The 23,511-nt window shown below is 36.4% G+C and overlaps 1 protein-coding gene across 13 annotated transcripts in view; it reads right to left on the bottom strand.

Annotated features, from left to right (window-relative positions):
- The window catches only part of CDH18 (cadherin 18), a 444,808-nt gene that overhangs the window by 203,529 nt on the left and 217,768 nt on the right, over nt 1–23,511 (bottom strand). The gene's annotated exons all lie outside the window — the stretch shown is intronic.

Below are 23,511 nucleotides of genomic sequence, written 5' to 3'. Positions count from 1 at the left end.
AAACTAACTAACAAACAAAAAAAAACAAACAAAAAAAACTGTTTTGAGATTTACTAATGACTCAGAAATAGCTTCATTACTTCAGTGATGCATACTAGCACAGCACTGAATAGCACATAGTCCAGAAATGAGTCAGAAAATAACTTCCTTGCACAAAACTTTCCGCTGGAATGTTTGCAAAAATTGAATTATTATCTAGTATGCAAGATTTTAACTATTCACATATTTACAATAAAAGCAACAAAAGTCCATCTGTTAAAAGTTCTTTAAACTGCAAGCCATTTTAATTTTAGAGTCTACGTACTATCAGTTTTGATACAATCAGTACCTTATTTCCTACAGCCCTAAGAAGAAATTCACGTCATAACAGTATAAGTTCAGAAATACACAATTTTATCATATAAACAAAGTCAAAATAAATCAAGTACTTTCCTGACTGTGGGATAGTTAGTAGAAGGTGTTATCACACAGCAGTCTTTCCCTTAGAAACAGTACTTATTTTTGTAAAACACATAGAAAACTTTGTATCTTTGGGACTTCTAACCATCTGTGGAAATTGGCAAGAGATGGCCAACGGTTAAAAAACTTGTTAGTTGTGGAGGAGAGCAGGATAACACATACATACACAGACAGTATGTATTATTAGACTGAGTTCCTTTACTTCACATTCTGAAGCAGTGTACTAATGTCAGAGATATTTAAATAGACATCCTGGATTGCCTTTACAGTACCTAAAGTTTTAAACACATCTCATCAGAATGAAATCCAGAATATTTTATGCATCATGTATGAATACTAACTACAAAACTAAACTTTAGAATATTAAATCTAAGACATGAGAAAAGCATTCTTCTAGTTACAATTTTAAAGGAAGCATGTGTCTATAGCATTCCTTTTCCTGGTTTGGAACTTACTAAAACAATATAATGTCAAACTTCTTAAGGAATATTTTCAGATTTCTGAAAGAATGCATAAAACCAGTTACTGCTCTGAATTTCCTCTACGTAGATTATGCCAATGATTTTGTATTTGTTCATTCTAAATGTCATCATGTCCAAATTGAATCTGAAGATGCACTGACTCTTTCAGAAATGAGATTGAGAATTGCAAGTACCAAAAACAGTCTGTTACCTTTCCCGTAAAAGATCTCATCATGACATTTATTATGCACAAACTGCTTCTAATATACAACATTCTGAACTGGGACATCTAGAAAACACATATGCAAGTCTCTTCCAAGGAAGAAGTTGCCCAAGTAGAAGAAATACTGTCTGAAATTTTATTTCAGATACTGCAAAAGAGGAACAACTGGGATTATCTACATTACTTTGTTCATTAGCCAGTGTAAACCCCTTAAATTTTTTACAGAATCACAGAATGACCCGGGTTGGAAGGGACCTCAAGGATCATGTAGTTCCAACCCCCCTGCCTAGCAGAGCAGATCAGGTTGCCCAGGGCCCTGTCCAACCTGGTCTTGAACACCTCCAAGGACGGGGCATCCACAACCTCCCTGGGCAGCCTGTTCCAGGGCCCAATCACTCTCCTAGTGAAGAACTTCCCCCTAACATCCAACCTAAATCTTCCCTCTTTCAACTTAAATCCATTTCCCCGTGTCCTGCTATTGTCACCCCTTTCGAAGTCCCTCCTGGGAGTAACTTCTCTTCAGGTATTGAAAGGCTGCAATGAAGTCACCCCGCAACCTTCTCTTCTCTAGGCTGAACAAACCCAACTCCCTCAGCCTGTCCTCATAGGGGAGGTGCTCCAGCCCCCTGATCATTTTCATGGCCCTCCTCTGGACCCTTTCCAAAATCTCCATGTCTTTTTTGTACTGAGGGCTCCACACCTGGACACAGTACTCCAGATGGGGCCTCAGAAGAGCAGAGTAGAGAGGGACAATCACCTCCCTATCCCTGCTGACCACCCCTTTCCTGATGGAGCCCAGGATCCCTTTTGCTTTCCGGGCTGCCAGAGTGCACTGCTGGCTCATGTTGAGTCTTTCATCCATCAGGACCCCCAGGTCCTTCTCTGCCGAGCTGCTTGATACAACTGTGTCAATGAAAAGTACACTCTACTTCAAGGTACAACTATCTGTTGGATGTTAAAAGTTTCTCCATTCCAGACAACTTGATCAAGAAATGTCTCCTTTCATGGTGTGGAATTGGACAAAATTCAACATAAACATTTATAGGGCAAATTCTATTGTTTTTAACTGCCAGGACAAATATAAGATCACAGTGTAAAGGGATTAACATTCAGGTTTTTTGCAGCAATGGAATACAATATCTGCATATGACATGTTATTATTGACAGCACAATTTTTATATTAAGAGAGCAAACAATAATTAGAAAGGGATTATTTAAGTTGTGAAGGATTTCAGGATTTTAAGAACATAAGTTACTTCCCATAATTCAAATGTGTGTAATTATGAACAACGTAGCAACTTTTTATTATCCAACTATTCAGTTTAGGCATATTATCAGGAATACTGGGTTTAATTAGTATTTGGAAGGATATTAAACCTTTCCTTTTGAAATGCCAATTTGATAGTAATTTCTATCTACTCTCAGTGAGGTATTGCTCCTTGGAATAAACTCAGTACAGAGTCATATCTAAAAACCTTGTAGAAACAGCAACTAATGCAGAGCTCATTTAATAAACACTCTAAATCATTTCAATGTTACTCTCCCATTTTCTGCATCTGAAAACCTATGTAATTTGAAGCCCTCATTTATCAGAGAATCTTCTTGCATCTTTTTTATACAGCGGTATTTGTCATGTTCACAAACTTTTCAAATGAAAAAAAAAATCTCATCTGTGAGAAAAATAACATGATATTCCACATGAAAAATCTCCTGAAAAGTCACTTTCTTCCCAGTCTTGGTCACTAACAACAAAACAAAATAAACTCTTTCCCCAAGCATAACAGACTGAGAGAATGAAGAAAAGCACCTTTGAAAGAATGAAAATTAAGTGCTTTTGTTAAGATATACTCTGCTGTCTACTCCCCAGTAGTGTCTCTGTACTATACAATAATGCATATCTTTCAAAGCAAACATGATATTTTTTCATAATTCACTCAACTTTCAAGTCTGTCCCTGAATTGTTACACAGAAGCAACAAAATGAGGAACCATTCTGCATTAACTATAAACAAGACTATTAAATTTGCACCATCACCTCAGCCAATTCTTTCTTCTGAGTACTACAAAGACCCACAATCTTCGGCCTGAATATAACATCTTTCATAGAGGACACTTTTTCATCCTCCCAGCCCTCATTAGATGATCAAAAGAAAGCTGATTTATGTCTCTTCCTTTCTTTTCACTTACAATTTCCCTCACCTCTACTCTTTCTCTCCAACTGAGTAGCATTACACTCAACGTTCATCTTAATATCTGTCTAATGCCAACATCTGTTACCCAGTTACTGAATTTCCAGATAAATCTTTCTGAACTTTCTCTCATGCTATTTACAATTTCTCTATAAACATTACTATATTTTCCAGTATAAATTCCTCCTTTATTTCCATGCTAAAAATGTAATGCTTAAGTATTGTACTGACAAACATGTTCTATTCTGTTACTCATAATTCTGTCAACAGTATTTGCTGTCCACAGAAACCATGCCGTTGATTTGGTCTCACATTTTATTTCAAAGTCAGGAGAATTAGAATTTTGACTTTCTGGAGGCTGTGTGCTAAAAATACTGACAATAATATTGAAATAAAATGAAAACATCCAAAAAAAATTTTTTTTTAAATTATATTTTATTCTCATTTGAAAAGAGAAGCTAATGAAGGTCTCAGTGCAGCACACAGAAATGAAAGTATTAAAAAAAAAAAAAAATCACTTGTAAGGCTTTCTCTAGGTCATCTTAAGAAGTTGCAGGTTCTAAAAGATTGTATTAGCAGTACCATGGCTGTTTATGAATAGTAATACCACCAGCCATTCAGTAATTTTAATACTAAGGGCACGAGACCAAATTCCTGTAAACTTGCTAGCAATGTGGAATGAATGAACTGCATTTCACAATTTCACAAAAGAAAACTTCCTGGAAAGGAGCTCTACAGAGAAGGTCTTGGGGTTCCTGGTGGATGCTACATTGGCCATGAGCCAGCAGTGTACCCTGGTAGCCAATGGGATCCTGGGGTGTATTAGAGTGTGGCCAGCAGGTCAAGGGAGATGATCCTACCCCTCTACTCTGCCCTGGTGAGTCCTAACCCAGAGTACTGAGTCCAGTTCTGGGCTCCTCAGTACAAAGCAGAGGGAGATCACCTGGAAGGAGTCCAGCAGAGGGCCACAAAGATAATAAAGGGCCTGGTGCACCTCTCTTACAAGGAAAGGCTGAGCAACCTGTGTCTGTTTAGCCTTGAGAAAAGGAGACTGAGAGGGGATCTGATCAAAACGTCCACAAATACCTAAGGTGCAGGAAGCAAAGGGCATGCTCTTCTCAGCAATGTGTGACAACAGGACAAGGGGAAATTGCTGCAAATCAAAGAATAGGAAGCTCCACACCAACGAGCGTAAGAACTTCCTCACAGAGAGGGCAATGGAACACTGAAACAGGCTACTCAGAATTGTTACAGAGTCTCCTTCTCTGGATACATTTGAGACCACCTGGATGCCTACTTACGCAATCTGCTGTAGGGAGCCTGCTTTGACAAGGAGATTGGATTAGATAATATCTAGAGGTCCCTCCAGCCCCTACAATTCTGTGATTCCTTGGTCCTGTGAAAACATATTTTTCTTAACTCTATTAAAACACATTTACTGAGTAATGTACTCCACAGCATGAAAAACTTAACTGACTGAACGGCGTCAAATGTGTTAAAATGTTTCCAGCTTTACAAATTCCAAAGTAAGTCTACTGAATCAGGAACGCTAAAAACCCACAGTATCACAATCACTGCAATATGAAAGCATAGCACAGAAGTACTGATGGAGTCTGCAGAAGATATATTTGAATTCCCTCTAGATGGCCAACAGCATGTATTTGTGGCCCTTCTTTGAACTCACCAGAAGGTCAAACCTCAGCACTGTTGAGGCTAGATGTTAAGAGAGCTGGATTTAGTTCTGGGTTCTCCAGAACAGGATCAATAGGGAGATACTAAATAGAATCCAAAGAAGGGCCACAAATATATTAAAGGGATAGAACTATCTATAAAAGAAATAGAAGCTGAGACCTAGCATGGAGATGAGAAAGCTCAAGGAAGGAGGATCTTATTAATGTGCATAAACACATCAAGAGAGGGAACGAAGGAAACTCAGGCTCTTCTGACTGACACTCAACAACAGAACAAAAGGCAGTAGACACAAACTGAAACATGGGAAATTCCAAACGAACACATGAAATAACTTCTTGATTTTGAGGATGGAACTGGATGCCCAGTGAGGTTACACAGATTCCACCCATGGATTTATGCCAAACCCCTGGCAGTGGGCTTCAGTAGGTGACCTGTGGAGGTCCCACCTACCCAAACCACTCAACGATTCCATTTTTCTATTTCTAGGTGGCCACACACACAACAACACATAATTATACTAAAACACCAAATTAAGCTAAAAAGAGCTACAACACAGCAATTCCAAAGTGTTTTTTGTTGTTGTTGTTGTTTGTTTGTTTTTTTAATTCTATCAACACAGTGGCCAGACTCATGCATTATCCTAACCATGGCATGTAGGTGGTGATATCATAATTGAATATATGTAAAAGATAACAATGGTCATGAAGCAAAAGGTGAAAAATACATTCATTTCTTATCGGTAAGCTCACTATTGGAAAACGTACAGATAGAAGAGTATATGAATACAATTTCTTTAGAGGTTTCTTCTATCCCTACTACCCCTTTACATGCTTTCAATTAATACTGAGACAGTGTTCAGAAATACATTGTAAAGAAACGTTTCTTTAGTCTTACGAAAATCAAGAGGAGGTTTCTTAGTTTCATTGGCACTTGTCAGAAGTACTTCAAGCTTCACAGATAAGGTTTTAGAAGTGCACATCTGCACAATACATAACTTCATGACAGATAAAGAAAACATGAACAACAGTTCCTCACACTGAGTTCTAAGTAATTAATTAGTTCATGCCTTAAATATAATTAGCCTCTTATACATTACAGTGTAGTTGTACTGAGACTGATAAGTACAACCCCAGCCTAAGAAAAAAATAAAATAAAATAAAAAAAAAAATAATTACTCTGATCAGCCTCGCCCTTCAGAAAAGAAATGCTAGTAAGGAAAAGTAGAACTTGGCATTAAGGAACCCATAAATTTTTAGAGTCTGACTTAAAATTCTCCCTGTAGGCTCCACCAGCCCCTACATTTCAAATTCACACTTGCAGCTGTTCTCATGTCTCTCTAGAAGACTTAGTTTACATTTTTATCATGTGAATGTAAAATCTGATTTACAGCTTGGGCAGTAAGGGTAAGTAATATAACAAAGGAACATACTATGTCAAATGGAGCAGTGAATATGGTCAGAATTGTGACTGGATATGTCTGATTTTTATTTATTTATTTTTGACTAAACAAACATTCCATTAAACATAAATATTGTCTATAAAACAGCAATTTCACAGACTACATTCTATGCAGTTGTTGACGTAATTTAATACTACCTCTTATTACTGTACCAGGCAAAAACAGCCAAGAGGTTCAGAAGTTGATTTAAGATTCCACGCAAATTTTACACCATTGAGCTGCATAAATCAACATACCCCAGACTTTTCTGATCATGGACATACCCATTTTCAATTACAGTTTTACTAGTGAGAAGGGACTAGAAAATTCCACACCATTTTCACAACTAACACTTTCAAGCATGTGAATCTATAATAAATCTTTATGTTGTAACAATTTTATTATAAAGTCACTTGAAAGCTGACCAGTTTATTCTCTCAGGGAAAAGAAATTCATCAAGTGAAACAGACAACTTGCTTAGGTTACCATTTATAGGCATACTTGCCCAAGTGGGCACTTGTTGAATTATCACAGTAGAGAAAACTCAGTATTTGTTTTCTGATCTTAAACATATACAGAAACACTGCATCTCAGACACCATATTGTGGTAAGAACAGATAAAAGATAACATGTAATGTCAACACCTTTCCGTATGGTATTTGCCAGAAAAAGACTTGCTTTATATATATATATATATATATATATATATATATATGGAAAATATACACAGACTAGACTGTTCTTCAGCAGTGGCAATCAACAGGCTGATAAAAGCTACATGTTTACAAGTCTTTCATCATAATTACTGGAAGACCTTACTGACAATATATAAGATAATAAGGCAATAAAGTGAATAAAAACAGTATCAAAGAAAAGAGTTAAGGCATACAATAAATGAGCTGAAGATACCAAAATGTGTAAATAAACATGCAACTGTTAACTTGGATGACTGTTTGATACATTACTATCTTTTCATACAGGTTAGCTTCAAAGTACAGAACTCAAAACTTACTTTGAACTGCAGAAACTACTTTTTAAATATCAGACCTAGTAATAAAGTGAAAACACCTAGCAATTAAAGCACACATGAAACACAAAACCAGAAATAGATATCTGCAACAAGTTTCAAATATAAAAGCAAATCATCACTCTTTCTCAAAAGTGTAACCATGATTCCAGTATGTTTTATAGTCTACCTAACAACACACCAGCAAACAAGATAATTAAAAGGCAACAAACCAAATTTACATGGATATCCTTTCCAAACCTCACCTAGTGAATTATCTCATGACACAAAATGCTTCTCATTCTTCAGAAATGAGGGTAAGATGCAACTTGAAACATGTTCCTGAGACCGTACAGTATGAACTAGATAGATGAAATCCTTAAGAACTCTTATTTATGACTTACATTTGAGCAGAGTTAGAAAACACCATAAACCACAGCCATTTACAGCAGTAAATATCAAACATCTACACAACTTCATTATGTAAATGAAGACTGCTTTTCTTTCTACATCAGGGTTAATTTATCTGATGGAATAAATCCATACAATGAACAAACAGTGCATAAGATTACAGAAATGTTAGCATATGTTACTGAATTGTATCACAGCAGTGTGAAACCAACATCTGAGAGTGCTGAGCTGGGTCCTTGATGCATATCACTCAGAGACATCTGAAACAGACCTATCAGTTTTCCACTTTAGCTTTGTACCCATCAGGCATGTCTTTCTTTTCACAAAATTAAAATAACCAATGGAAATGTCCACAGCCAACATCACGCATAAACAAATCTTAATTAAACATAAGCTAAGGTCTTTCAACTGAATAGTTAAATGCCTAGGAAATAGAAGCATAATCAAGTAAGAATCTGTCTACAGAGGACAGCTTCATTATGGAAGCTAGTATTTAATAGATAAGCAATAGACATATTTGATCAAAATTTTTAAAAATAATTTTCTGTTAAAAAACAACTAAAGCTGAAATAATGTGATATCTTCCATTTATGCCAATTAGTTACAAACATATGACTTCATGAGGACTCACCAATATTAGTTTTAATTACGTCAGAAAACAATCCAGCATTTATGCTACAGTCTTTGAACACACTCTATCCCCAGAGATGCTCAAGGCCAGGCTGGATAGGGCACTGGGAAGCCTCATCTAGATGGTGACTGGAGCATAAGGGTGCTAGAGCTGCATGGTCTTTAAGGTATCTTCCAACTCAAGCTGTTCTATGATTCTATGTTTCCAAGCAAAACAAGGGCTTTTGTAAAAAAATAATTATATATATATATATATATATATATATATATATATATATATACATAGACACAATAGTATACGGGTTCTAGATTTGATTTCTTTTTCCTATACAAAGGTGAATAAAGCAATACATTTTCTATATGTTTCCAGTTCAAATTTTAACCACTTGAAGCAATCAAATTAGGCAATGCTTCAGAACACCAGTGGGCCACTCAAAGAAAGCCAAGAGATCTAATTTTGTGCCTGTATCAGAAAATAGCCCTTATAACACCAGTCTTGCATTAGAATGTGATGCCAAAGGTTTATTCCTTAGAAGATGGGTCATATTTTTTCCAGTCATGATTCAACAATAGAAAACAAAGCCAAATGTAAACTGTAGTCAGTTCCTGAGAAAATTACTGAGCTTCATTTGCAACAGAAATAATTCTATGCCTGCATAAGATTGTTTCTTTGCTGTTGCTTGAACACAGAGAACAGTTTTCTTTATTTGATTAGTTACTGTTACAGATACAGTACAATACAATTAACAGCATAACCCATTGTTTTTTTTTGTTGTTGTTGTTGTTGTTTGCGTGTTTTCTTTTTTTAATGATACTGGGTGAAGAACTGCAATATTTCAGGAATGTGGGGAATTTTAATTTTCTTTAGTGCTAGACTTGAGAAATATTTTTTTTCCTTCAAAATATCCTTTATCCCTAGGATATCAAAATGCACTCCATACAAACTAACACTGGTTCAAGTGATGGCAGAATGAGTTACACTGTTCCTAGCCCTCTCTGACCAAATAATGACATCTGAGAAATTTGTACTTGTTTAAGTACTGGAAGCTTCTACATAAATGTAAAAAGCTAACTCTCAATTTCAAATATTCAGGCATGCTGCTGTGTGTCTTGCCACATACCTTCGCATTTTTGCATCAGTGGAAAGCACATTTTTTTCTCTGCTAATATTTGTATACAAGCTCTGAAACCAATGCACATGAAGTATTTATCTTTGAAAACTGTATAAAATGTTGGAAATCCCTACTTGTTTTAACATGCAATTGCTCTGAGCCCAAGCCAATTCTCTCACTAAATATTTTTTTTTGTAATTGTTGTTTATACTTTTTTAATTCAAGAAAACCCAAAGCTCTCAAACATACAGAAAAAAAATAGTTAAAAGATTGTAAAAAATACCCTTGTAAAAGTAAAAAAAATGTTTATCCTCTCTAAAACAAAGCTGAATCTGAACTACAGCCAGCTGACTTGCTTCAGGCTCTTGCTATAAGCTAGGCTGAACTCCTTAGAGAACATCCTGACATGGAGGAGCACTGCTAGTTCCACAGACAAACTGCACTTTGGAGTTAGGCTCAGCAGATCTAATTTCTTTGACTTATGAACTCTTGAAAGAGTTGTTAACCTAACAGAAGACATTTTAGGTATCTTGACGTTTTTCACTGTTTGGTATTACTTTAAATATTGCCTCCCCTCTTTAGATGTTGCTTTATCAGACAAGACTAGCCTACAATAGTAATCGGGCACCTCAGGACTCAGAATAATAAAAAAAGAAAAAAGCCTTCAAAGGATATAATGACAAAAAAAATCTCCCTGGAAAATAATCAAAGATTCTCACATTATATTTTTTCCACAAGTTTTAGTTGCTAAATCACCTACAGCCTAAAACTCATCCATCTGAGAAGAAAACACGACCTTCCACTCTGTGTGACTTTTATCTTCATCATGCTTTTTGGATACTTTTATGGATTTAACAACTGAACCTTCCCATTTCATGTCAAATATGTTGCACGTATTCTAAGGAAAGAAGCAAACAGCACTGAGTCTTACTCAATTTTCTCTTTTCTCTTTCAGCCTTTGCAACCTACCCGGCAGCACATTACCTGATTCTGATTCTTTACACATTCGTGGAGCATCACAAACCTGGTTGTCCCACCACTGGAATGCAATCACTCACAGTATAGTAAGTTAAATACCTGTGAAAGCACAGATCAGCACACAGATCATAGCCCCTTTGAAATTATCAGCAGGGCTCCAACACAAAGTAAGCATGATCAGTGGCCACCTTCAGATTTTCTTTAGAAAAATTTCCATTAGGAAACTTCATGTGATGCATATATCAAACTTCCTGTGATTTAAGTGACTGCAAAACATTTATGTTGTGAAAAGCTGCAAACTAAGTGTAAACATGCAGTGCTGTAGCCAAATAATGTAGCTATGTTGCAGAATTCGTCTGCTCCAGTAAAGTAGTCTGCTACAATTTTATGAGTCCCAACCAATTTCTAGTATTCATTGAAAAAAATTATTGAAAGTAGAACTGTCACTAAAAACAGTTCAGCATGTAGGCCATAACCCCATTTTACCTCACATAACTAGACTGTACATTGATCTATAAACCCACCTTTATTCCTCCAGGCCTATCGGAACACAGAATCATAGAATCACAGAACGGACTGGGTTGAAGAAGACCATAATGATCATGTAGTTCCAACCCCCCTGCTATGTGCAGGGTTGCCAACCACCAGACCAGGCTACCCAGAGCCATACCCAGCCTAGTGTTGAATGCCTCCAGGGATAGGGCATCCATAACCTCCCTGAGCAACCTGTACCAGTGCATCATCACCCTCTGTGTGAAAAAATTCCTCCTAATATCTAACTTAAACCTCTCTGTCTTAATTTGGTACCATTCTCCCTTGTCCCATCACTATCAACCCATATAAACAGCCATTCCCCCTCCTGCTTATATGTTCCCTTCAAGTGCCGAAAGGCCACCATGAGATACCCCTGGAGCCTTCTCTTCTCCAAGCTGAACAAGCCTTGTTGAACTGTCCTTCAACCTTTTCTCATAAGAGAGGTGCCCCAGACCTCTGCTCATTTCAGTGGCCCTCCTCTATACCCACTCCAAGAGCTCCACATCCTTCCTGTACTGGAGGCCCCAGGCCTGGATGCAGTACTCCAGATGGGGCTTCACAAGAGCTGAGTAGAGGGGGACAATCACCTCCCTCTCCCTGCTGGCCACCCTTTTTTTAACACAGCCCAGAACACAGTTGGCCTTAGTGGCTGCCAGCACACACTGCTGGTTCATGTCCAGCTCCTCATCCACCACGACAAGTCATACACAGGAACTATATATAAGAACTTATATCTCCATGGATCTCTAGCAAATCATTAGACAAATGAAGCACATAAACAAAGCAAGCTCTTATTATTAAAAAATTAAAATAATAATAAAAAAAACTAGTAAGCGTACTGTGTTTTTCTACTTGGTCCTTTTTCTACGTGTTTTCCACAGAGTCCTTATATGAACACAGAACCCCACAGATACAAGCAAACATACATCCAACTATATTTACACTCCTCACTTCCTATGTTTGCATTTCAGAAAAGTATCCTGTATTGCCTGCACAACAATATTGGAAAAAAATCACGATTAATTTCTCAAAACTTCCAGGACTGAAAAAAAATACAAAGAAAAAAAAAAACAACAAAAAAACACAAACCCAACCACAAAAAACCCCACACCCTTTGACACAATGGACACTTAAACAGCTGTACCACCTGCAGGCCTAATCATGACTTTTGACAGTAACAACACAGGTCTATGTGTACTCAGAAATACTTGCAAGAATTTGGAAAAAAAAAAAAAAACAACAACCAAAAAAAAAAAAAACCCCAATACTGACAAAAAAAAAAAAAAAAAAAAAGAGATTACTGCTCATGTTCACAACTTAATTCTGAGTCACACTACATGCAATAGTTTTGACTTGACTAATGCTGCATCAGGCATTAATCAGCAAAATTTCTGGCTCATTATCTTCAGAGTTAATTTTAGTGAGTCCTGCTTAATGAGCAGGATTCGTACCCCCATTCCTTAAGTTAAAATTAGGTGTTTAAAATAAAAACTAATTTCATACCGAGGCGTTACTGCCCACTTGCTCAAAGGATAAAAATATATTGTTACAAGTACGAGAACAAATACAGCATGAAAAAATGCAAAAGTGAAAGTCTAGGGAAAAATATATATATATATATATATGTCACCAAGTCAATGGCATATCTTGCTAGTTTTCCACCCACCTTTTCACACCTCTAAAACTACACGGTTGTTACCAGATATCTTTCTGGCTGACGAAGAGCTAAGCAAAAATGTTACCATCCATGCCCTGCCCCAGTTGCGTACTAACATCATCTTTATATTGCTGCCTCCTCAGATCATTAACAACATTCACGGCCATTCCTGGCACCAGCTGAAATGTCTAGCATTACATTAAATCTTGCTTTTAAATGCAGATTATTTGACAGAGAGAAGAAAAGGAGAGGCTACAGGTGTAATTCCACACTTAGACAGGACAACACAGGAACTTTACACAAGATGTAATAAAAAGCAGATGAGGTAAGCTTGGAGCTGTAAGCTTTTCACCAGTCTCAACTGTCATCAAGACTGCACTTCAGACCACATGATGAAAGAAAAAGTCACATAATACCACAAATACAGCAACTGTTATTGGAGATTGGCTATATCCTATACGTATAGAGCTATGTCTTATGGAACTAAGGAATGAAACACCTTCATTTTCTAAGATATCTTACATTTATGGAATATCCAGTACATGAAAAATACTAGACCTGAAGAATTCTCACATGATAGGTGGGGACATTTAATGAAACTATATCCTAACAGGATAAGACATATTCCAGGACTGGCCATATTCATGCAAGAAAGCAGCTCATACAGTACTCTCACTGAGCTCAGTGAGTATTTAAAGTCTGCTACACAAGCCAGAAAAGGTACTGAGATTACAGTCTCTTAATGAAACAGTTAAGACAACTCTATCTTGGAGCCACCCAATTCTTTCTTAACCATCTCACAGCTACAACAACAAGCTCCAGAGCCTCTTAGCTGGACACACAAAACCTGTCCTTAAGAGTTGATTTGTTTCTAAGTCCCACACTCCTTGAGATGAAAATTAGGCTGTAGCTTATCCCATTTGGATGGGTACCTAACCAAGACTGAGCAGTAAATTCAAGTAAACGCCTCCTACACAACAAGTAATTGCTTGGTTATGGTGACTAAGGAAAGGCTGAATTCACCTTGCTTATGTGTATAGTTGGAATAATACAAGTGTATAGATTAACTACAGAGTAAATAGCCAGAGGGCACCTAAGAAAAGACTCACCAGTGCTGAGGCTTTCAGTTGAGATGGATGCTTACCAATGTTGAGACTCACTACAAAAACTCCACAAAGGAACAATCTCCAGAAAGAGATGCTATCTTAGTGGTGGTTAGCCCTGAAATGGGATCTAGAAGAGGTGGAGTCAAGCTCCATCCCTTCCAGAAGCACAGCTGAATTACCTTCACCTGTGCTCCCGCACCTGACTTCTTGCTTGCATCAGAATGTTAATCAAAAGTTCAGGCTGTGATCAACAGTCTCCCTTACACTTCTGTGACTTCAGACAGCAGGCTTTATCTCTCCACTCTGCTTACTTCAAAAAAAATTATTTCTCCGCTCATTTCACAATGGCTGCATATGAGAAAAAGGATCTTACAGAGATGTCATGGGAAGTAATTGTTTAATTTAACTACATTTCAATAACTGTATTAGAAGGTGTCTGTAGGCCTAGTTCTGTGTGGATCATAAATTTCAGAAGAGAATATCAAAGGCATTTGAAAACAACATCACCACACTGCTAACTCCGCATCTTTAACCTCTCGAATTATAAAAAAAGACAAGTAGTTACTAATAAACACCAGAAATATGCTACCTTTTCTTTTTCCACTGTCAGCAACTGGTAATAAATTCAAGTAGTTGACACATTGGTTTAATGGAAAAGAAAGAAAAAAATAAGAGTTAAGTATTTACTTGCATAATTTCTGTCTGGACAGAACACCCTCTAATTTGATTTATATTCCAGGAGAAAAATAGAAGGAAAAAAAAAAAAAAAAGAAGGGGAGAGGAGGGGAAAAAAAGGGGGTCTAGACGATACTATAGCAACAGCAGAAATGATACAGTATTTTTGCCTCTTCTAAGAAAAAAATAATAAAAAAAAAAAAATTACTATTCTGAAGCAGCTGGCCAGAGCTGGCAGTTGAACTCAATTATTACTCTGTCAGGTGCCATCTGATAAATTCTATACCACGTGAGAGAAGATAAATACAGTAGCTCATGCAAATCATAAAAGAAAGTAATCTCACCACACAGACAAACAAATACATGGTATTATCCTTCCTGGAAAGGATTACAAGTAATGAAAAAGATGGTATCTTAGTTAATGTAATGTCCACATTGTTTTCTGTGTCCATCTACAAGAGACCTGTTTTTTCCACATTGCTCAGCAAGTGGTTTAGGGAAATAATAATAAGGTCATTTGAGATTTCTCCCAGAGTTGAACAATGCACAACACACGTGCTACACATATAGCCTTTACTTCAGATTGTCAAATAAAGCTGCATCAGATATTGGGAAAACACAAAATACCCAGAAGTGAAACAGCAGACTCAATACTTCAGTGTAGGTGCTGCTTCCTTCTCCTTAATACCAGCTAGGCCACAGCTCACTGAGAAAATTATTACAGATCTCTATGTTCTGCTAAACCATGTTATAAATCAACATTCTTGGTCATTATGGGATGCAGCATAATTTCTTTCAAAACTCAGAGAAATCAGAAGGACTTTAAAGTCTCTTCTACTAATTAAGAGGCTAATCTTATAATTAAGGTATTCTTGGGTTGTTTTTTGTTTGTTTGTTTTTTAAGCACATAAAGAAGCTTTTCCTCATCATTACCTCCTAGAACATTTTGTTTAGTTTATCTGATTAATTTCACTGCCTGGGGCTTTTCTTCAGACACTGTTCCACAGCCAAACTTATCTTTGGTCCTTCTGGTAAACAGGCTCCATCTTCTGTATCTTATTCTAAGATACCATAAATGTTCTGCTTTACCCTCACATGTTCTTCTTTAGCTTCAGGGACTTCAGATGCTACAAATCTGTTTCTGCCATGAGGACAAGCAAGCACTACTTACCCTTCCTGTGGCTCAAGTTCTTGAGTTTTTCTGTTCAATAATGCTCTCATCTCTGCACAAAAACTCTTAACTCTCCATGAAAATACAGATTTCTGAGAAAAGACAGCTTGAATTCATATTCAGTGCAAAAGAAAACACACCCTCAAAGAGAAAGGCATTTAACCTTTAGGAAATTCAGGAAGGCAATTTTAACCATTCTCTTCCCCTGTAATAGCAGCAAAGGAGGCCTGCCTAGCATTCACTTACGTTTAGAGAAGACATTATCATCCAAGTTGACAAGTAACAAGCAGAATCCATATTATATTGTCACATATTATTAATATATAGTATTTTTTGGTCTTGTGATATGATGAAGAACTGAAGTGCATAAAACTATTTTGATCATTTTGCCCACTTCATTGTTCAAATTTACTCATATATTTTTAAAGATTTTTTTTCTTGTTTTCATTCATGACACATTATTTCAGAATAAAATCAGTCTTTTCATTTTATTTTTTTAATACAAACAACATCATTTTGTAACTTACTGTCCCTTGTACTGAAATTTTCCTTTGAAAATGGCTATAATGAACATGCATCGCAATTAAGCAAAATAAATACTTATTAGATGTAATGCTATTCTACGTCAAGATTGCTGAAGTACATTGCTAAAGATTTAGACATAGATTTTAAATCCGCAAAATCACTATGTAACTCCACGGAACTCCGCAGGTTATTTTAGAAAACAGAAAATGAAAAAGTAAACAATAACTGAAAGTAAGAATCTTGATCAGAATATAAAGGCAAAATTTAGCTTAAGAGTGATTTTTGTGACCATCCTCTTGTTTCAGGAAACTGCAAAACAGGCATAGCAGCCTAGAACTGCCTGCCTTCAGGCTGCAGTGTTGACCTGGGTCATGCCAAAACAGGTGTGGAACTGTGAGTGAGCTGCATGTGTGAGTAGTATTCAAAAGGAGTTTGAAGGCAAACAGTCCTATTCAAAGGAATTTAAACCTATAACAGATAAGTAGATGAGACAGGATGAAGAACAACTTAAGAAAGGTAAGTCATTAAAAATGAGGACAGGTAAAAGTTTTGAACAGGATTCTGAGGGAGCATAAAAACAACAGCAAATTTGAGAACTCAGGCTTAAAGTGCAGCAGAGATAACGAAGATGCTAACACAGGAATGGGTGGTAGGGATACATAAACCAAGAGCGTTCGAGGGCTTCCTGGACATAAGGCATAGGAATATAAGAAAGATTGAAAGCAAAATAAAATTATGTACAACCTCAGGCATGTAGTTCATCTCTTGATTCAAGTATTTTACTTTATTTTTCCCATTTCTGAGATTTCAATTAGGCAACATCAAAGGCACTACAAGACACACAAAAAGTCTTCAAAAGGAAAAGTAGTACTGCTGCCTGTCAGAGCTACCTGAGAAGGGAAAGTTCTATAGTCCTTTACTGCACTTGAGCAACAAGAAGTGAAAAATATAAGCTTAGAATATAAGTAATGTAACGGAATAGGTATGTGCCTGAAAGGAAATCTCAAATTCATCACGCTAGGCTTTCAAAGACAAACTTTAAACAAAATGGAGAGAGCTGAAAATACCTATTCATTCTGCTTGTGAGAAAAATGAATCTCTCATGCCTTCAGGCAGTAGAGAGTTATGTGGTCTTTTGAACAGAAAAAAGTGCAAACTGTAGAGGATCAGAATGAATAAATGTTAAGATGCCAGTCTGACAGGGCTTTAGAGAATCTACTCAATAACAATATTTTTGAGATGTTTCACATAGGAATGGTGTATTTGTTATAGTTATTTACACCTCACAAAATAAGCTAATAAAAATGAAAGGATGTGTTTATGCATGAAAGAACAAAAATGGACCAAAAAGAAATATCTGCACGAGAACACATAAAAGGTGTACCAGTCACTTCCAGGTGAGCTGAAGAAAAGAAGAAAAGCAAGCAAACAAACCAAAAACACTTGAAAACTTTTAACTGGACCAGACTGTTTAAAAAAAAAAAAAAAAAAAAAAAAAAAAGATTAATGTTTTCCACTTAATATCTTTCAAGCACTGAAAGATTAGCCTGATTAGTAGGGCTTTTTCTCTCAATTTACGTAAATACTTGAAACACAAGATTCATTGAGTCCTTATTGCAAGAAGAAGCCTCTTTTTCATGAAAAGGCAGAGGAAAGTAATCTGGTGGAAGAAGTTTTCTACCATTATGGTTGTTGCAGTTAGGACAAGGGTAGCATCCAATACCTGGAAAAGAGATTTTAACATCTGAAGAAAACTTCCTCAGGAATCCTTGGTGTCATCTCTGCTGCAAAGATTCCTGCTTATTGGAGTAGGATAATGGAGTAGCTGTGGAGAAGCCACAGAAAAGGTCAATATGATGAGGAAGTTAGTAAATCTCATCTCCACTGCAAAAATTCTTTCTGTTCTATTGGCAGGAGTTTCAGTAAAAATAAATAAATTAATTTTAAAAATAAAAAATATAAAAGAGAGACATTTGGCTTAGACAAAGTACACCTTAGAGTTGAGATCCACCTTGGTATGCAAATATATATGGCCTTGACAAGCCAAAATTAAGCATATAATAGCTATAATCTCCAGGATCTAATGTATTACTCATAGTATCCTAAAATGATTTATAAATACTGATTATTAGGTCTAATCTTGTAATCTTCAAGAGTAGGATAACCATTGCATAAGCAGCTTACAATATATAAAATAAAGCTGCTTATAGCATATGCTGATTGAAAGAACTTGTACAAAAGGCCAACAAGACCATATATCCTCTAAGATCAAATTAAGTTCCACGCCTCTCTAGCTCAAACCCAGAGAAAGAAAGAAATCAACTTCATAATGTGACAAACTGTAAAATTAACTATACATTCTTAGAAAAAGAAAAGAGATAAGGAGGCATCAAGTAGCTGACTCTAATTGACACCCTTACAGCAATAACCTGCAATAATACTTGAAGAACAGGAAAAAGAACAAGTTTAACCATGTTCTTCTTTTCTTGTATCATATCCAAAAAAAAAAAAAAAAAAAAAAAAAAAAAGACTTCAATCTCTTCCTTAAATGACACTTTCACTACTTTATTGAATTCTTTATTTCATATCTTTTATCCTTTCCTTTCTGCTTTTTTTAATCAATTTCTAAAATTGCTCAGCAAAATTGCACGTCAACTATACAGAGCTTCCTTCCATTGTGTGAGATACATGAAGGCAGGAACTTAAAAGGTCAGCCATTACAGCAAGTTCATAAGCTAAGTTTTTCTGCAGACAAAATATATTCAGCAGACCTACAGCAAGGGTGGGACTAAACTTCATTCAAACTACCCATTTAAAATACGTTTCTTCAGCTGATCAAAGCCCATCTTTGTTCTAAATACACTGTTCTCCAATGCATGATAAATTAAGGGATTCACCAAAATGGAGCAAAGAACTGGGACCTTTAATGTACCTACAGCAAAAACAGAAACAGAAGTTAAGAATGTAGAATGGGCATTGATACATACAAACATGAAGAAGTATAAAAACATGGAGAAAACCATGGAGGACTGGAAGGCAAAAACTCTGTAAGACCAATGATTGCTCTATCCTAGGCAGCAGTGGAGGCCAAGGATCCCCCACTTGCATGGTAACCGCTGGGCATGCAGGGTTTCAACAGGAACCTGCATCTCAGCAAGCACTGTACTGTCATAGCTAAGAGGTGAGCCTTATTAGTCAATAAATAACTGACGAGTATACATAAATACAGTAAAATCCTGTTTGTAAGTCCTTGGGGGTGGTAATAAATGTTCAAATAGAAGTGACACAATAGAGAAAGGATTACAGAAAGTAAAAATACAGCTTGATTAACTATCTGTCAGTTTAAATTTGCTGATACTGAAGTTTTTAAATCAAGGAAGTGAAGATGGCCTTCAAGTTTCATAAATGATAAGCAACTTTGATACAGAGGAAAATCAGTTTTAATATTTCAAGTCTAAATGTTAATAAAAACATAAGCTGCTTGTGTAGCAGTATCGGAAGATGACAGAGAAAAGTAAAATGTTTACTTTTAGGGCTAATGCTCTATGTGGGCATTTCAGGAATGTCATTATCAAAAGCTTTGGTGACACAGTAAGATCACCAGCAATCAACACAGATTCGCTAGACAGGCTGAAAGGCTTAAGACAGCATCTACAAACCAATTTGTATGGAATTTAGTTTCTAGTTCTTCTTTTCCTCAGCGCAGTGATGCCACAGTGTCAAGGATCCTCAGCAGACAAAAGCCAATTATATTTAAGAGCTCAAATATTTAGTTTATAGATGTCACAAACATTCTTCCATATATATTAACATTTTCCTACATAAATCTGATTCTTCAAGTTTGCAGGTAGTTGCATATCAAATCACGTTAATTTCTGAGCTTTAATTTTAATGAACAAAATAAAGTCATGTACAAAATATTTGCAAGCTTTACTTTAATACAGGAGTCCATGATAAAACCACCTTTCTTTCATGTGGTCTGAAATACAAATACACAGCACAGGAAACATCCAAGTTTTTGGGGCTTTTACAAAGTTAGGAAAAATAATATCCTATTTATAAAAGCAAATTTAAAGCTATGTGTGGCAAGTATGTACATGCACATAAGACACACATTGCATAATGCATCCATTAAAACAAGCCACATGTACAGGGACGATCTTCAGTTTTATTCTGCAGGGTAGTCACAAGGCATGAAAATATAATAAGCTCCAAAATGAATAGAGCAAGTGCTCATTATAAAGTAATGAGCACTAATTATCACACAATGGTCGTGTGGAGTAAACTCATTGCATTTCAAGAACATGATTCCTTTTTTGTTTTAACATACATAGGGGCCCTTCCAGTCTCAGAAAAGATCTAGGAAACAGGCAGACATCTTCACGCACCATAATATGTCCAAACAAACACTACTGTAATGTGGTAATACAAACCAGACTGACTCCTGTAACACAGTGGGCATTAACAGCTTTGGGAAATCAGTTGTTGCCCAACTTCATATAGTCTGAAACTGGCTCAAGCTCATTAGTCTTCAAGTCACAGTGCAAGGCTTATGAAGACAAAGCTTTTCCTGATGGAATTGCTTGAGAGATATTTACAAACCTGCTGAATTGATTTCTAGGAAGCTTCTTTTCAAAGGCATGTAAAAAGAAACATGCCTACAGTCATCTTTTCCATTCCTCTGCCACAGCCAAATAAAAATTATCTAAATAAAGGGGCCTTGCCTATCCTTCCACATATCCAGCCTATTGCTTCCGTGCATTAGACACAAGATTTGCCAAATCTTGATATAAAATGACATCTAGCAGAATATTAACCCAGCAAGAAATATATATACCAAAAAAAAACCAAAAAACAAAAAAAAAAAAAGCAACTTGTTGGATGAGCCATCTTAAATTGTCCACAATGCTGCCCTGAGTTCTCTAGGTCCTGCTTCTCCCACAAAACAAATACAGCTACAGCCACCTAGTTAAAAGGCAAAGAGGTCTCCTATGTTACGTTTTCTACCTCCAGCATAAAATGTAGTTGATATTAGTGTGTTGCTGTCATTCTTGCTGGACTTGAGGAACACAAAGGTCTCCCTTGGTCCTATATCCCTTCAGCAGGATCACCAAGAACATTCCTGTCCTAGCAGCAAGCCAAGATGTGGCTGCCAGCCACAGGACCCACTCCCCACACAGAACATGTACAGTCCTCTCCCCATGCCAATGGCCTGCTCAGCCAGCACTGAGACAGAGACTGCCTCTGCTGAAGGCCGCCTCATCTGCAGAGGGAAGGGGAGAACAGGGACGCCTCCTGCTGCCCATACCATGCCCTGCGCCAGCCCTGGGTACCCCACAAACCTCATACATACCACGGCTGGCTTGAGAATATGCAGAGCAGCAAATAAATCCAGCTTGTGTAGGAAACACTACACCTAACATGAATCAATTGTACCGTGAACACTTTAAGGACTTTATCTGACAGTGAGAGAAGCTCAACCAGATAGAAATGTTGAGCACCACTTGAAAACATGTATTTGCTTACAGATTGCCTTACTGCTTCCATAACCATTTAGAAGGGCTTCTAATGAGAAGCTCCACTAGATTTCAAAATAAAACGAATGAGTACAACATCAAACCCTACACTTCTTTAGCAGTTGTCTCAAAGCAGTCTAAGGTGCTTCACAATTTAAAACAGAAAACAAACAGACAAACAAACAAACAAAAAGAATAAAACAACTGATGGCAAAGCAAAAGCCTGCTGCAAAATGAACTGGTTATTTTATACTTTCTGCCATGCAAATACAAAAATATTTAAGATCTCTCCAGACTGAATAGGCAAGATAGTAACTCTAAGCTCAAATTCCCTAATACGAATGCAAGAAATCACGTTCTAATGAATGGCAAATATATAATAAATATTCTTCATCAGCAAAGTGTGTAGAAATTGCATATAATAAATGATGTGTAGCATTTTTTTACGACTCCAAAAGAAGGCTTATTATTTATTAGAAAGAACAGAATGTAAAACATAAAAGAAATAGTGATTGAGGACCGTAATCCAGATGTAAATTAGTTTCCTTTTTATTTTTAAATATTGGCAGTTCCCACAGGCAGTTAATAGCTGCCATGCTACGATGCTGTTCATATGCCCTAGTTTTATTTCAAGTCTCCTGAAAGCCAACATTTTACACTTGGAAGAGTCAGCAGTTCCCCGCTGCTAATACTATATATCAGCATTAAAAATACCTTCTTACAGCCAAATGAAATCTTTCTCACTACTGAAAAAACTAAAGGAACTACTTCCCTTTTAGCCGAGACAGTTTTTCCTTCAAATATATGCAATAACAGGCATATGCACTTCAACACCCTCAGAATTCATAGCCATGATTTTTCTGTCCTGTCACCATTACTGAACTATTAAAATTGCTGTTAATTGCAGAAAGGCTCTCTACTGAAGGAGCACCTACACTTTACAAATAGTGTATGATTTACAGGGGCAGGGTCTCAGGCTTGGTTCTGAATACCTCAAACATGTGCCAGACTACTATGGAGATGGTCTCTACAATTCCAATGTTTTTTTATTATTTTCTTCTATCAGTTTGAATATGACTAATAGTACAACATGACAGAGAGTATGAAACCAAATCCTAGCCAGATAACCACTAGCCCAAATTTCAAATGTTACCTTAAGCCTCATTTTAACAACTACCCTAAAAACTATACTTGCAAAGAAAGAACAAAACTTTTTAATGTACACAAGGCATAATTATTGATTGCAAAAGGCATTTGATATCTTATGGACAAAAAGATTTTAATTCATAGCTCTCCCACTGTATGAAATGTAGGAGAACACAATTTGAACACAATTCAAATCCAAATGTAAAACTAACTCTTGTGTAACAATATATTAGTCATTAGATTAAGTGATCTAATCATAGAATATTATTCAAAATAAATCATTTAATGTAATTATGTAAATTCACATTTACATCTGTGAAAATAAGCAGATGGGTCAAAGAATAGCTCGTTGTAGATAATTTGATCAGTTACTTTAATATGCTTTTAACCATTACCAACCTGGTTTTCATTCTTCTGTATCCTCTCAAAGAATATGGGGTTTTTTGCATATATGTATAAATCCATAAATGTGGCTGTAAGGTCTCAATAATTATTAATAAAGAGATAGTTCTGTATTGTACTGTACACTTTGAAATGCCAAGAAAGGTAGCCAACAAAACAGGAAACTGTTTGTTTCCCACAG

The sequence above is a fragment of the Coturnix japonica genome, chromosome 2, assembly GCF_054131305.1.
Source record: "Coturnix japonica strain WE chromosome 2, WE-NBRP24, whole genome shotgun sequence".
In the NCBI taxonomy this organism is placed as follows: Eukaryota; Metazoa; Chordata; class Aves; order Galliformes; family Phasianidae; genus Coturnix; species Coturnix japonica.
The sequence above is the reverse complement of the archived record's forward strand: the minus strand, read 5'-3'. Positions and strand labels throughout refer to the sequence as shown.